Here is a 16,624-nt window from a genome sequence, read left to right as displayed (position 1 = left end):
GGACCTCCTTTCAAAGACACTGAATACCATAATAAAAAGCCATTTCCCTGCAGGCTGTAAGAGGAATGAACACTGGAGAAAGGAATGAGGTAGTACAGCAAACTAGGATGTGTTAGAAGTAAGAATAAATGTCTCCCTCTGGGAAATCCCAAGAGATACATGCTAGGGCAGTGTCTCTGAAGTCCTACAATTTAACATAGGGATAGGTAGTAAGTTAGTAGAATAATCAAGAGAGTTTAAATGACTCAGAAACAGTTCAAGCTTATGGAAACATCCTGGAAATACCTAGTAAAACCTTATAAAAATCTGAGTGATTCTTCATTTCTTATATACTCATTATCTCACAGCAACCCAGTATTTCTGCTCTCATAACAAAGGATTCTAGTATTCATCACTAATGATCTCCTATTACCTAATCTAATGGATCCAGTTTTCATTATTCTATGCAATTTGACAAATACTTACAGAATTATTACTAAATTCCAGAAAGTGTTCTGGGCACATGTAATATAATAAATAATATTCCACTGGAAAAGGTAGAGAGGCAAAAATTTAAAATCATTTCTCAGCATTTTGTTTTTTGTTTTTTAAATTGGTAGATTTAGGTTTCCAAATCTGGATCAGAAATATGGGTGAGGTTTCTATGGAATTTTGCTAGGGGACTTGAATATAAGTTAATTCTACCACAAACCATACTTGTCCCTCTCTGTAGAATTTCCAATGGAGGTAAATGGTATAAGTACAAATTCAAATGAAAAGTGAGAAATAAATTGCTATTTTTTTCTCTCTTGGCTTATGCCCAATACTTTATTATAAAGATTTCTAATAAATATACTAAAGTATATGACCTGTGCTCAAAACATTAAGTCAAGCCTTCTGTTCCTAAGTCAGATCTTCTCATAAATCAAATTCCAAGGATCCAACCAATGAGTATTATCTAAATTTAGAGGTAAACATTTTCAAAACTGAGGATGTACTATATTCTGCGTATGTTGATAGGTGGTTCTCACTTTGTCATAGCACACATCTTATAGGACTTTCTCCTCAGTTATTCTGGGGTTATAAGACATCCTCCCAAGTTTTCTCTCTGATAGGCAAGTACACAGTGCTTTTGTTTGGCCTATTGTGTTTCACCATTTAACATAAAAGCAAATAAGGAAATCTCTAAGCACATCATTTATAAAGTGATGTCAACTTTTCAGGATTCTACCATAATCAATAACACATCACTTATTGTGGAATGACATTTTTTGGTTCCAAATGTGATTTTGGGGTATTTTCTAATTTAAAATGTCATGAAAACATTTAGAAAATAAAGATCAATGGTGACAGTTGCCCAAAAAACCTTTACCCAGAGATAATTTCAATTAATATTCTGAAATATGTATATGTTTTAGTCTTTTTTAACACATGTTTTCCATTTAAATAAAAATCACATTGGAAATACTGCTTTCTAACATATCCTTTTCATATAATAAAATCTCATGGATATCATTCTGTGGTAGTTAATATTTTTCTACATTATTTTTGAAACTACTTTACCTAGGATATACATTTTATATCACAAATGACCTATTATTGACTTTAACATTGTTTTTTATATTATCACTATTACAAATAATGATACAATCTGTAGTCTTTTGAAAAGATCTTTTTATAGACTTATTATTTGTTCTTTAGGATAAATACATGAAGTAAAGTTACTGTGCCCAAAGGTTCATCTATTTTTAAGTGTATTAATAAACACTATCAAGATGTGTCCACAGGAGGAGGAGTCAAGATGGCAGAGAAGTAGCCGGCTGAGACTACTTCAGCTAGCAGATCAGCTAGAGAGCTTATCTAAAGATTGCAAACACCTGCAAATCCATCGGCAGATCGAAGAGAAGAACAGCAATTCTAGAAACAGAAAAACAACCACTTTCTGAAGGGTAGGACTGGCGGAGAAGTGAATCCAAAGCGACAGGAAGATAGACCCCGGGGGGAGGGGCCGGCTCCCAGCAAGCGGCGGAGCAACGGAGCACAAAATCAGGACTTTTAAAAGTCTGTTCTGCTGAGGGACATTGCTCCAGAGGCTAAACCGGGGCGAAGCTCACGCGGGGTCAGCGTGGCCTCAGGTCCCGGCAGGGTCACAGAAGGATCGTGGGTGTCTGAGTGTCGCAGAGCTTGTGGGTATTGGAACGGGAAAGCCGGCTGCAGAGACAGACCAACAATAAGTTCGCAGCTCGGGGTTACCTTGAACCGGCCACAGGCCCGGTGAGCTCGGAGCGCGGCTGGAGGTCAGGCAGACGGGAGTTACTGGTGCTGTTCTCTGAGGGCGCACTGAGGAGTGGGGCCCCGGGCTCTCAGCTCCTCCAGGCCGGAGACCAGGAGGCCGCCATTTATATTCCTGTCCTCCGGAACTCTACGGAAAGCGCTCAGGGAACAAAAGCTCCTGAAAGCAAAGCCAAGCGGATTACTCATCCCGCCCCAGTAAGGGCGGTGCAATTCCGCCTGGGGCAAAAACACTTGAGAATCACTAGACCAGGCCCCTCTCCCAGAAGATCAACAAGAAATCCAGCCAAGACCAAGTTCACCTACCAAGGAGTGCGGTTTCAATACCAAGGAAAGCAGAGGAATTCCAGAGGAGGAGAAAGCAAAGCACGGAACTCATGGCTTTCTCCCTGTGATTTTTTTGTCTTGCAGTTAATTTAATTTTTTTCTTTTTCATTTTTTTTCTCTTCTTCTGCTAAAATTTTTTTTAACTTTTACCCTTTTCTTTTTTAACGTTTTTTAACTAGTTTATCTAATATATATATTTTTTCTTTTTTATATTTTTCTTTATTCGTTTTCTTTTTCTTAATTCTTTTCTTTTCTTTTTTTTCTTTTCTTTTTGAACCTCTTTTTATCCCCTTTCTCCCCCCTCACGATTTGGGATCTCTTCTGATTTGGTTAAAGAGTATTTTCCTGGGGTTGTTGCCACTCTTTTAGTATTTTACTTGCTCTTTCATATACTCTTATCTGGACAAAATGACAAGGCAGAAAAATTCACCACAAAAAAAAAGAACAAGAGGCAGTACCGAAGGCTAGGGACCTAATCAATACGGACATTGGTATTATGTCAAATCTAGAGTTCAGAATGACAATTCTCAAGGTTCTAGCCGGGCTCAAAAAAGGCATGGAAGATATTAGAGAAACCCTCTCAGGAGATATAAAAGCCCTCTCTGGAGAAATAAAAGAACTAAAATCTAACCAAGTTGAAATCAAAAAAGCTATTAACGAGGTGCAATAAAAAATGGAGGCTCTCACTGCTAGGATAAATGAGGCAGAAGAAAGAATTAGCGATCTAGAAGACCAAATGACAGAGAATAAAGAAGCTGAGCAAAAGAGGGACAAACAGCTACTGGACCACAAGGGGAGAATTCAAGAGATAAGTGACACCATAAGACGAAACAACATTAGAATAATTGGGATTCCATAAGAAGAAAAAAGAGAGAGGGGAGCAGAAGGTATACTGGAGAGAATTACTGGGGAGAATTTCCCCAATATGGCAAAGGGCACAAGCATCAAAATTCAGGAGGTTCAGAGAACGCCCCTCAAAATCAATAAGAATAGGCCCACACCCCATCACCTAATAGTAAAATTTACAAGTCTTAGTGACAAAGAGAAAATCCTGAAAGCAGCCCGGGAAAAGAAGTCTGTAACATACAATGGTAAAAATATTAGATTGGCAGCTGACTTAGCCACAGATGCCTGGCAGGCCAGAAAGAACTGGCATGATATTTTCAGAGCACTAAACGAGAAAAACATGCAGCCAAGAATACTATATCCAGCTAGGCTATCATTCAAAATAGAAGGAGAGATTAAAAGCTTCCAGGACAAACAAAAACTGAAAGAATTTGCAAACACCAAACCAGCTCTACAGGAAATACTGAAAGGGGTCCTTTAAGCAAAGAGAGAGCCTACAAGTGGTAGATTAGAAAGGAACAGAGACAATATACAGTAACAGTCACCTTACAGGCAATACAATGGCACTAAATTCATATCTCTCAATAGTTACCCTGAATGTTAATGGGCTAAATGCCCCAATCAAAAGACACAGGGTATCAGAATGGATAAAAAAACAAAACCCATCTATACGTTGCCTACAAGAAACTCATTTTAAGCCCGAAGACACCTCCAGATTTAAAGTGAGGGGGTGGAAAAGAATTTACCATGCTAATGGGCATCAGAAGAAAGCAGGAGTGGCAATCCTTATATCAGATCAATTAGATTTTAAGCCAAAGACTATAATAAGAGATGAGGAAGGACACTATATCATACTCAAAGGGTCTGTCCAACAAGAAGATCTAACAATTTTAAATATCTATGCCCCCAACGGGGGAGCAGCCAACTATATAAACCAATTAATAACAAAATCAAAGAAACACATCAACAATAATACAATAATAGTAGGGGACTTTAACACTCCCCTCACTGAAATGGACAGATCATCCAAGCAAAAGATCAGCAAGGAAATAAAGGCCTTAAACGACACACTGGACCAGATGGACATCACAGATATATTTAGAACATTTCATCCCAAAGCAACAGAATACACATTCTTCTCTAGTGCACATGGAACATTCTCCAGAATAGATCACATCCTCGGTCCTAAATCAGGACTCAACCAGTATCAAAAGATTGGGATCATTCCCTGCATATTTTCAGACCACAATGCTCTGAAGCTAGAACTCAACCACAAGAGGAAGTTTGGAAAGAACCCAAATACATGGAAACTAAACAGCATCCTTCTAAAGAATGAATGGGTCAACCGGGAAATTAAAGAAGAATTGAAAAAAATCATGGAAACAAATGATAATGAAAAAACAACGGTTCAAAATCTGTGGGACACAACAAAAGCAGTCCTGAGAGGAAAATATGTAGCGGTACAAGCCTTTCTCAAGAAACAAGAAAGGTCTCAGGTACACAACCTAACCCTACACCTAAAGGAGCTGGAGAAAGAACAAGAAAGAAACCCTAAGCCCAGCAGGAGAAGAGAAATCATAAAGATCAGAGCAGAAATCAATGAAATAGAAACCAAAAAAACAATAGAGCAAATCAACGAAACTAGGAGCTGGTTCTTTGAAAGAATTAATAAAACTGATAAACCCCTGGCCAGACTTATCAAAAAGAAAAGAGAAAGGACCCAAATAAATAAAATCATGAATGAAAGAGGAGAGATCACAACTAACACCAAAGAAATACAAACTATTATAAGAACATACTATGAGCAATTCTACGCCAACAAATTTGACAATCTGGAAGAAATGGATGCATTCCTAGAAACATATAAACTACCACAACTGAACCAGGAAGAAATAGAAAGCCTGAACAGACCCATAACCAGTAAGGAGATTGAAACAGTCATTAAAAATCTCCAAAGAAACAAAAGCCCAGGGCCAGATGGCTTCCCAGGGGAATTCTACCAAACATTTAAAGAGGAACTAATTCCTATTCTCCTGAAACTGTTCCAAAAAATAGAAATGGAAGGAAAACTTCCAAACTCATTTTATGAGGCCAGCATCACCTTGATCCCAAAACCAGACAAGGATCCCATCAAAAAAGAGAGCTATAGACCAATATCCTTGATGATCACAGATGTGAAAATTCTCACCAAAATACTAGCCAATAGGATTCAACAGTACATTAAAAGGATTATTCACCATGACCAAGTGGGATTTATTCCAGGGCTGCAAGGTTGGTTCAACATCCGCAAATCACTCAATATGATACAACACATCAATAAAAGAAAGAACAAGAACCATATGATACTCTCATTAGATGCTGAAAAAGCATTTGACAAAGTACAGCATCCCTTCCTGATCAAAACTCTTCAAAGTGTAGGGATAGAGGGCACATACCTCGATATCATCAAAGCCATCTATGAAATACCCACCGCAAATATCATTCTCAATAGAGAAAAACTGAAAGCTTTTCCACTAAGGTCAGGAACACTGCAGGGATGTCCATTATCACCACTGCTATTCAACATAGTACTAGAAGTCCTAGCTTCAGCAATCAGACAACAAAAGGAAATTAAAGGCATCTAAATCGGCAAAGAAGAAGTCAAATTATCACTCTTTGCAGACGATATGATACTATATGTGGAAAACCCAAAGACTCCACTCCAAAACTGCTAGAACTTGTATAGGAATTCAGTAAAGTGTCAGGATATAAAATCAATGCACAGAAATCAGTTGCATTTCTCTACACCAACAACAAGACAGAAGAAAGAGAAATTAAGGAGTCAATCCCATTTACAATTGCACCCCAAACCATAAGATACCTAGCAATAAACCTAACCAAAGAGGCTAAGAATCTATTCTCAGTAAACTATAAAGTACTCATGAAAGAAATTGAGTAAGACAAAAGAAATGGAAAAATGTTCCGTGCTCCTGGATTGGAAGAATAAATACTGTGAAAATGTCTATGCTACCCAAAGCAATCTACATATTTAATGCAATTCCTATCAAAGTACCATCCATCTTTTTCAAAGAAATGGAACAAATAATTCTAAAATTTATATGGAACCAGAAAAGACCTCGAATAGCCAAAGGGATATTGAAAAAGAAAGCCAAAGTTGGTGGCATCACAATTCCGGACTTCAAGCTCTATTACAAAGCTGTCATCATCAAGACAGCATGGTACTGGCACAAAAACAGACACATAGATCAATGGAACAGAATAGAGAGCCCAGAAATAGACCCTCAACTCTATGGTCAACTAATCTTTGACAAAGCAGGAAAGAATGTCCAATGGAAAAAAGACAGCCTCTTTAATAAATGGTGTTGGGAAAATTGGACAGCCACATGCAGAAAAATGAAATTGGACCATTTCCTTACACCACACACAAAAATAGACTCAAAATGGATTAAGGACCTCAATGTGAGAAAGGAATCCATCAAAATCCTTGAGGAGAACACAGGCAGCAACCTCTTTGACTCAGCTGCAGCAACATCTTCCTAGGAACATCGCCAAAGGCAAGGGAAGCAAGGGCAAAAATGAACTTTTGGGATTTCATCAAGATCAAAAGCTTTTGCACAGCAAAGGAAACAGTTAACAAAACCAAAAGACAACTGACAGAATGGGAGAAGATATTTGCAAACGACATATCAGATAAAGGACTAGTGTCCAAAATCTATAAAGAACTTAGCAAACTCAACACCCAAAGAACAAATAATCCAATCAAGAAATTGGCAGAGGACATGAACAGACATTTCTGCAAAGAAGACATCCAGATGGCCAACAGACACATGAAAAAGTGCTCCATATCATTCGGCATCAGGGAAATACAAATCAAAACCACAATGAGATATCACCTCACACCAGTCAGAATGGCTAAAATCAACAAGTCAGGAAATGACAGATGCTGGCGAGGATGCGGAGAAAGGGGAACCCTCCTACTCTATTGGTGGGAATGCAAGCTGGTGCAACCACTCTGGAAAACAGCATGGAGGTTCCTCAAAATGTTGAAAATAGAACTGCCCTATGACCCAGCAATTGCACTACTGGGAATTTACCCTAAAGATACAAACGTAGTGATCCAAAGGGGCACGTGCACCCGAATGTTTATAGCAGCAATGTCCACAATAGCCAAACTATGGAAAGAACCTTGATGTCCATCAACAGATGAATGGATAAAGAAGATGTGGCATATATACACAATGGAATACTATGCAGCCATCAAAAGAAATGAAATCTTGCCATTTGCGACAACATGGATGGAACTAGAGCGTATCATGCTTAGCGAAATAAGTCAAGCGGAGAAAAACAACTACCATATGATCTCCCTGATATGAGGAAGTGGTGATGCAACATGGGGGCTTAAGTGGGTAGGAGAAGAATAAATGAAACAAGATGGGACTGAGAGGGAGACAAACCATAAGTGACTCTTTATCTCACAAAACAAACTGAGGGTTGCTGGGGGGTGGAGGGTTGGGAGAAGGGGGTGGGGTTATGGACATTGGGGAGGGTATGTGCTTTGGTGAGTGCTGTGAAGTGTTAAACCTGGCGATTCACAGATCCGTACCCCTGGGGATTTAAATATATGTTTATAAAAAATTAAAAATTTAAAAAAAAAAAACCATTGGTTAAAAAAAAAAAAGATGTGTCCACAGAAGTAAGTCTCCAAGAAAAATATGAAAGTGTTCATTTTTTAAGCTTCCTGAAGTACTAAATATTGCAATATATTACTTTCTTTAAAGTTTGATTGCTCACTGACATATCTGTGTTTGTTAATGGAGTTGCAATTAGCCTTATAGGTTCGCCATTGGAATGTTTATGACAAATCACATTACCATTTCAAAGAAAATAAAAGACTTCAGAATATAAAACCCCATCTATTGCTCTATATGACTTCAGGAAAAGAGAAAGTAGAAGTTCTTGGCATAGCAACATTTCTGTAGGCACTAAATCATCTGTTCTTTAATAGAATGATAATAGCAGCTAGTAGATGAATCTAACCAAAGTTAGCCTAGACAATAGGGAAAAATTATTAATTTCATTTAAACAATCTTCATGAGGCACAGAAATACTAGAAGGAAAGGCTGAAATACCAGCATATGTCATCTCTCATCTATGCTTCTCTCTGGCCATTAGTTTTTCCTCTAGACCTTAACCCTGGAGTTAAGAGAGACATTATTTTGACTTATAAACTTAGGAATTATTCTCTTTCCAAGTTTTAAAAAATATATAGGAAAAGACTGTGAATGGTCTATCTGGGTCATATTTTTATAAAGAGAATTAGGATGCTCTAATTGGCAGCTTTTATTACATTGTTGTATTGGGGACATTATATCTTCCCAAAGGAAAAAAAAATACATTATTTCCAGAAAAAAAGAAAAAGCTGGCTAGACAACTAGTATGTGATTACTACATATTAATCATATCCATTTTCAAAGCCCTCTGTTCTCAAGATCTTAACAAAGAGTATTCCAATGATCTCGTGCATGTTTTACATCTAGAGATGAGAGAAAGATGACCACTTGTTTGAACATGATTTTCTGTCATGTTTGGCTTCAACCTCTGTTTACTAGAAAGCAACTGGGCAGTTCACCCTGTTACATGTTGAAGACCTAATGGCAGAATTTTGAAGAAATTTCAGAAAGAAAGCATTTCCTTTACTCATCTACCCCAAGGTAGTAATGAGAGATTCACCAACCAAGTAGATCTGACTCAGAGTAATATGTTCAGTTTCAATGGAAAGACAGACCTCATTGAAAAAAATCCATATGTGTGCCTATCAGGTCTGTCCTGATTGCCACCACTGGTTGGCAATGAGAACTGGTATCACCACAGTACAGGTTTTACATGAGTTCACAGCTGTATGTCGGTGTAGTACTAGGTTTCACTTATAAAGGCATAAAAAAATCTAGGACTGTATAATCTATTCCATTTTCAAACCTTTTAAAGGTTGATATTAACTCAAATTTATTGCTAAGTGAAGAGTTAATCCTCTCCACATGAACCATGGATATGTTCCTAGTTGATTTAACTTTCTAAGAATCAAGATAAAATGGGAGTTTTATACAAGGAAGAGTTAGTTACATGGGCTATCCCCAATAATTGATCACTAAAAGAACTATAGACTGCTTTTTCACAATACATGTTTCAGATTTTCCTGTGGCCATCATCAATCTTAAACTAATTGAACTGCATGTAATTTTTGTCCTAAAGTTCCTAACCACCCTTACAACTATGTTTATTGAGTTCCCCATGTCTGCTCACAGATGACCCAAAAGTTAAATACTCTGCTAAAATGTAGAAATAATTAATGGGCAAGCACTATTCAAGTACTCTTGGTAAGTCTTTCACAAAGAAATAAAATAATTTTCCAAAAAATTAAAAATGAAATGAAATATAGAGATCATGAATCTAGAGGTCCAATGTTCTAACTCTTGGTCTAAAGGTTATAGTTCAACTCCAATATAGATGAGTAATGATGCATTATCATTATCCTTTGAAGGTCACTGGCAAGAAGTCAACAATTTGATGCTAGCTTCCAGGAAAAAAATGTCACAGAGGTCTTTTCTTCATCAGTTAAAACAGCCTAATTCACATAGGAAATAACTTTTATGGAAATCAAGACCAAAGTCCTATAGATCAAATTAGAGACAAGAGTAGAAAAAAAAAAAAACAACAAACAGTGCTCAAGTTCCCATTGTCTCCTTACATGAAGAAGAATAATTTTACTTAATCTGTTAGTAATATACAACCCAAGATGGAAGATATTTAATTTATTCTATATATGTTATCTATTTATAATAACCATCTAATATTTCAAAGATACATTCCTTAATTTAAAATAATAATAAATGCAGTACATTATAAAAGTGTGATTCTTTGGAAATAATTCAGTTGAAAACCACCTCTATTCAGTCATCAATGGAGAAATGAATCATGCTAGAAGATTCAATACTACAGAATTTATCAGGAGTTCAGGCTCATGACTAGATAAAACAGATGAAAAAAATTTTTGATTTTTAAATTTGGAACTATGTAAACAATTAAGAATAACCAAACTGTTATAATAATCTATCAAACTATAATTTATATACATTTATAACTAATTACAATATATTTAATGCAAATCAATTCCTATTCATTTGCCAACCTCACCATATTAAGGATTAGTTGAATACTGGCAAATATGGCAAAATACCAATTCTAAGTGCTACCTACTTAGCCTCATAGGAATCAGTCCCCTTTTTCTGTTTGTAGTAATAATTCTTGAAACATACCGAATCCAGAGGTTTTCAAGTTCTGTTGGAATGTACTTCGAATGACTTTCAAATATGAGACTCATTTTGCCTTAAAAACTCTTGATGGTGTTCGGATCCTGCTACATGTAATCTTACTCTAATTATCTATGAGCCATAAATTATTAGTTTATCATTCAATATATTTGAACACCTATTATGTGTCAGTCATTTTCTTTGAAATATTTAATCTATGGTGAGAGACAAAAAGAAAGTATGTATGTGTGTAAATACTATGGGAGAAAAAGAAAGGAGTGACTGTACTTAAAAATTTGGGAAATGACAAAAGGTGAAGTAAAATGTATGGGGAGAGGAGTAAAAAATGGGTTCAAACTTAAACAACCATCAAGTTAATATACACTTCTATACACAGGAAATGTTATATACAAACCAAACGGCAAACAGAAATCAAAACCAGTAATAGATATGCAAACAATAAAGAGAAAGGAATCCAGGTATACTGCTGAAGAAAGTCAACTAATCATGAGAGAACAGAGGAAGTAAAGAACAGAGAAGAACTACAAAAACAACTATAAGCAAATGAAACAGCAATAAGTGCATATCTATCAATAATTACTTTGAATATAAATAGATTAACCTCTCCAATTAAAAGACAGTGACAAAATGGTTAAAAAACAATATGCTTCAATATGCTGCCTACAAGAGGATCATTTCAGACCTAAAGATACATGCAGATTAAAAGTGAGAGGATGGATAAGTGTTTATCATGAAAATGGATGTCAAAAGAAAGCTGGAGTAGCAACCCTTATATTGGACAAAATAGACTTTAAAATAGACTATAACTAGAGACAAAGAAGGGCACTATATAATCATAAGGGGAGCAATCCAATAAGAAGATACAACTGTAAATATTTATGTGTCCGATATGGGAGCACCACATACATAAGGCAGCTAATAACAAAAAGGAAAAAATTGGTAGTAACATAATAGTAGGAGACTTTAACACACCACTTCCATCAATGGACAGATCATCCTAACAGAAAATCAACAATGAAACAGTGACTTGAATGACACACTGGACTAGATCAATCTAAGATATATTCTGAATACTCCATCCTAAAATAGCTGAATATATATTCTTGCCAAATGCACATAGAATATTCTCCATAACAGATCACATATTAGGCCACAAAACAAGTCTGAACAAATTCAAAAAGATCAATATCCTAACATGTATCTTTTCTGACCACAACACCATGCAAGCACAAGAAAAAAATCTGGAAAGAGCACTTGCATGGAGGTAAATAACACTCTACTAAACAATTAATAGGTAAACCAAGAAGCCATAGAAGAAATTAAAAAATACAGGGAGACAAATAGAAACCAAACACAATGGTTCAAGAGTACAGTTTACAGCAATATAGGAGTACCTCAAGAATTTTTAAAAATCTCAAATAAATAACCTAACTTTACACCTAAAGGACTTAGAAAAAGAATACACAACCCAAAACCAGTAGAAGGAGGGTAACAAAGACTAAAGCAGAAATAAATTAAAGAGAAACTGAAACAACAACAAAAAACTATAGACCATATCAATGAAACCAGGAACTAGTTCTTTGATAAGATCAGCAAAATTGATAAACCTTTAGCCAAACTCAGGAAAAACAGAGACGGTGAGCACCCAAATAAAATCACAAATGAAAGAGGAGAAAAAAAAAACACAGAAATACAAAGAAATGAAATAAGAGAATATGAAAAATTACATGCCAATAAACTGGACAACTAGAAGAAATGGACACATTTCTAGAAACATACAACCACCCAAAACTGAATCAGTAAGAAATAGAAGATTTGAACAGACTGATTACCAGCAACGAAATTGAATCAGTAATCAAGAAACTCCTAATAAACAAAAGTCCAGGAACAGATGCCTTCATAAATTCTACCACATATTCTCATAAATATTCCAAAAAGAGAGAGAGAAAGAGGAACGAAAGCTTCCAAATTCATTCTATGAAGCCTGTATTGCCCTGATACCAAAACCAGGTAAAGATACTACAAAGAGAGAGAGAGAGAGAGAACTACAAGCCAGTATCCCTGAGGAACATAGGGGCAAAAATACTCAACAAAATATTAGCAAACTGAATACAACAATATATTTAAAAAAATTATTCACCACCATCAAGTGGGATTTAATCCCTAGATGCAAGGGTGGTTCAATATTCTCAAACCAATCAACATAATATGTCACAACAGGAGAAATGATAATAAAAGCTATATGATTCTTTCATAGATGCAATAGATGCAAAAGAAGAATTTGACAAAGCACAACATACAGTCATGATAAAACCCCTCAATAAAAGTAATAAAGTATCTTTACATAAAACATAATAAAGCCCATACATGAAAATTACAATGAGATACCACCTCATACCTATTAGAATGGCTAAATCAAAAAGACAGGGGGTGCCTTGGTGGCTCAGTCGTTAAACACCTGCCTTTGGCTCAGGTCATGATCAAGGGTCCAGAGATTGAGCTACACATCAGGCTCCCTGCTCAGTGGGAAGCCTACTTCTCTCTCTCTAGCTCGCCCTGCTTGTGTTTGTTCCCTCTCTCACTGTGTGTATGTGTGTGTGTGTGTGTGTGTGTCTAATTCATTAATTATTTAACTAATCAATCAGTCTTTTTTAAAAAAAATCAAAAACACAAGAAATATCAAGCATTGGAGAGGATGTGAAGAAATCAGAACACTTGCACTGTTGGTGGGAATGCAAACTCATGTAGCCACTGTGGAAAACAGTATGGCGATTTCTCAAAAAATTAAAAATAAAACTACCCTAAGATCCAATAATCACACTACCAGGTATTTACTCAAAGAATACGAAAACAGTAATCTAAAGGGATTTTTGCATCCCTATATTTATTTTAGCCTTATAGAAGTAGCCCAGGTATCTGTGGATAGATGAGTGGATAAGGAAGAAGAGATACATATATATCTCTTCATTCTTTTTATGACTGCATAATGTTCCATTATATCTATATATAGATATAATCTTGCTATTTGCAGCAACATGGATGGAGCTAGTGTGTATAATGCTAAGCGAAATAAGTCAGATAAAGGCCAATATCATATAATGTCACTCATAGAATTTAAGAAACAAAACAAATAAATAAAGGAAAAATAAAGAGACAAACCAAAAACCAAACTCTTAGAAAAACAAATAGATGGTTACCAGGGAGGAAATGGGTGGGGGAAAGGATGAAATAGGTATAGGGAATCAAGAGTACACATACCTTGACAAGCATTGATTAATGTATAGAATTGCTAAATCCTTATACTGCACAACTGAAACTAACACTGTATGTTGACTATACTGGGATTAAAATAAAAACAAATAATAAAGCAAGGAAATAGAAAAACAACAAAAATGCTAAAACTATTCTAGCAGCAACACTCTATTCAAAATCCTTAATTTGTTCATGTTTCACTGTGTGGTTCTTACACAGCATTAACTTGAATGAAAGAAATGAAGGAAAATCAGTGCTTATGGGTAATATCTTTAAAGGTTGAAAAATTAGTACCTAAACTTCAAAATTTTACACATATCATATATATTATATAAGTAAATACATAAGATATATATATATACATGTGTAGATCTTATTGACTAAATATGACAAAATATCAGTTTTTAAAATGTGCATAATACCAGTAGTTTTGTATAACTTGTATGTAGCTGAAGACCTTTTGTTTAAAAATAAAGTATTACTAAGTAAGGAAGGCCAATGGATTTTGTTTACTTTTTTTTTTTTTGCTTTTGTTTTCTTTGTTTCTTTTAAAGTCCATATTGTACATAATACTATTTTGTGAGGTAAATTTGGGCCATTATACTTACTGAATTATTTTAATATTTCACCAATATATTCCATTTAATTCATTCTTTACTTGCACTTTAAAAAAAAATCTCACAGACACAATTTTGTATCATTGGTTCCTTTTATAATGATGTTCAAGTTCATCCTTAAGTATGGAAAGATACTGTTGATGATGATGAATGTGGTTTTCAGCTTGTTTCACATACCAGTTTAATATTTTTGTATCTAGTAAATACTCTTTAAAATATGAAGTCACTATATAAAAGTATTATACTAAAATTACTTTGCACATAACTCCCGTCCTCTACTCACACAAAATGCAGGATTTAATGGGACCAGGTAATATACAGCTGAATTCGTTTCTACATTAGTAGATGTACTAAAATCGTTTCTACATTAGTACAAGTAGCCCTTTATAAGCTAAGAATTCAATTCCCCCAGCTCCCTGTTATATGACTTTTTAACATTTCCTATTAATTTTAATGAAAATGATTAAAAGTAATATTCACCAAATGTTTTGGAAATTTTCCAATCTATGTTAATACTTAATTGAAATGTGCCTAAGGCACTTAACATATATTAGCCTTACGCTGATGGTTGTTTTGTTTTGCATAGGACTAAGAAAAATTGTAAATAACAGCAATGCCTTTGGGCAGGGAGATTGGAAATTACAAACCTAAGGTTAATGAAAATGACCTTTCTGCACAAATGTTATTGTCAGAGGTAAAAAGAATGAGGTATGTGTTATGAAAAATAAACAAAAAAGCACGCTCTCATATCTCATTCTTATTTTGTAATTTCTTGACCCTTTACTTCTCTTACTGTGTAGGGTACACTTCTGTATCAAATTTTGTTCTAACTTGTAGTATTCCATTTTTATCTAATTTATCTACTTTTAAGCTGAAAATATTTATTTTGTTGATAACGTGATGGAAAGTGTCCTTTTAGGGGCATCTGGTGGCTCAGTTGTTAAGCACCTGCCTGTGGCTCAGGTCGTGGTCCCAGGGTCCTGGGATTGAGCCCAGCATCAGGCTCCCTGCTCAGCAGGAAGCCTGCTTCTCCCTCTCCAACTACCCCTGCTGTGTTCCCTCTCTTGCTGTGTTTCTCTCTGTCAAATAAACAAATAAAAAATCTTAAAAAAAAAAAAAAGGAAAAAGAAAAGTGTCCTTTTAGGTATATATAAAATAAGTCCATCTGTGAGGTTTTTCCTAAAAAATTTAGAAAAGATGAGATGGAATGACTTTATGTTTAATGAAAGAAAATAAAAGAAACAGAGGGACATTTAAATGTAGAAAATTCTCTTGGATCCATCCAACAGACATTCAGTTTACTATAGTGCTTTGTGGGTAGAATATTGTACTGTGACATGACAAATTAAAACAACACAAGAGAAAAAGTTACAAAAAATAGTGTCTACCCATAATCTCATAGTTAAATTGAGTAAATATGACATATGCACAGAAGCCATTAAAGAATGAGCTAAAATATTTTAAAAATAGCAAAAACTAAGTATTTTAAATTAGAGACAAACTTTGTTCCTGACTTTTCCTTTATACTTAAGGAAAAAAAAAATGTCTTGACCACTCTCTTTAAGTTTAACAAATTAACAAAAATGGTATTATGGAAATAAAAGCACAAGAATTCTGCAAGATTTCTTTACTTAATTATCACAAGGAGTTTTCTACCCAAAGATTAAAAGTCACCAAACTCTACTGTTATTATCATAGACATGAGTTGCTTACTAATTCCAATGGAAGCATTAGAATTTTTCCTCTCAAAGATACTAAACACACATTTAATTAGAAATGTTTGGGTTCACTTGAGAAATCAGAGCTCTTGTTAGCAAATCTTTTGTGCAAAGAAAAACTGTGGTTACAACAGAATATAAAATCATGTACAAGGCACTTGAGAAAGGATGTACAAAGATAAATGAAATTAAAAAGAAGTACATATGTTCTGGACTCCTCTTTTCTGAAGTAACCATAAATGACATGGACAAAGGTATACAAATA

Source organism: Neovison vison, chromosome 9 (assembly GCF_020171115.1).
Source record: "Neovison vison isolate M4711 chromosome 9, ASM_NN_V1, whole genome shotgun sequence".
Lineage (NCBI taxonomy): Eukaryota > Metazoa > Chordata > Mammalia > Carnivora > Mustelidae > Neogale > Neogale vison.
Note: the sequence above shows the minus strand (reverse complement) of the source record.